The sequence below is a fragment of the Eimeria mitis genome, genomic scaffold (assembly GCF_000499745.2).
Source record: "Eimeria mitis Houghton genomic scaffold, Emh_scaff2217, whole genome shotgun sequence".
Classification (NCBI taxonomy): Eukaryota; Apicomplexa; class Conoidasida; order Eucoccidiorida; family Eimeriidae; genus Eimeria; species Eimeria mitis.
Genome location: NW_013570544.1, coordinates 1 through 893, shown reverse-complemented (window position 1 = coordinate 893; position 893 = coordinate 1).

Here is an 893-nt window from a genome sequence, read left to right as displayed (position 1 = left end):
TATCGTATTAAACTTGAGGAATTTGGGTGAAATTTGAATTAATTTAAATATATTAACAAAAAACAAATACACTTTCCTCGCGTTGCTTCGGCGCTCACCAACGCCTGGCATGCAAAGACATACAACCGCCCGCATGCAGTATATATAAAACTTCACTCTATAGAAACAAACACTCTCAGCTCTCGCAGTGGCTAGTTGTTGTTGCAGTAGCTAGCTGCAGCAGTTAGCCGATAGAGGGGTAGCCCCAGTGCTGCTTCATGCTACAGACACGGCCCCTATCAACACTAACTTATTATAAAAAGCAAACAAAAAAAACAAAACTACAAGTGTACGTTTCCTTTGCCTTGTATACCGAGGCATCGAGAGGAGAGAGAATCCAAACAAAAAGCGGAGTTTCATAGAGAGGGGGCTTTCGTTCTCAACCCCAAATTAAAATATTTATATATAAACTAAAACAGATATAGATAGAATTTCCCTCTAAATACAAACAAAAAAATAAATATATTTTTGTGGCATCAGCTTTGGCTAGAAAGGTTTAGTATAAACACAACTGGGAGAAGAGAACGAACTGCAGCAGAAACTGGCCGCCTTTTCGGGTGTACAGGCAGCTCAGTAGACACCCAAACACCGTCGACACAGAAAGTCCCAAACAACACAAAATAGAGGCACATGAGATGCTGCATGCATGCAGAAACAAGCAGGAAGACAGAGGATAACAACCTTCTCTATGTTTCATGCGTACGAGGCCTGAGAGGCAAACTGGCGTTTGCGGTTTCTGGTGAGGAGAGGTGCGTGGGGCCGTTGCTGCCACTGTCCAGGTGTACATACACCCCGAGCGAGACCCGCTAAAATAATATATATATATATAAATATATATATATATATATATATAT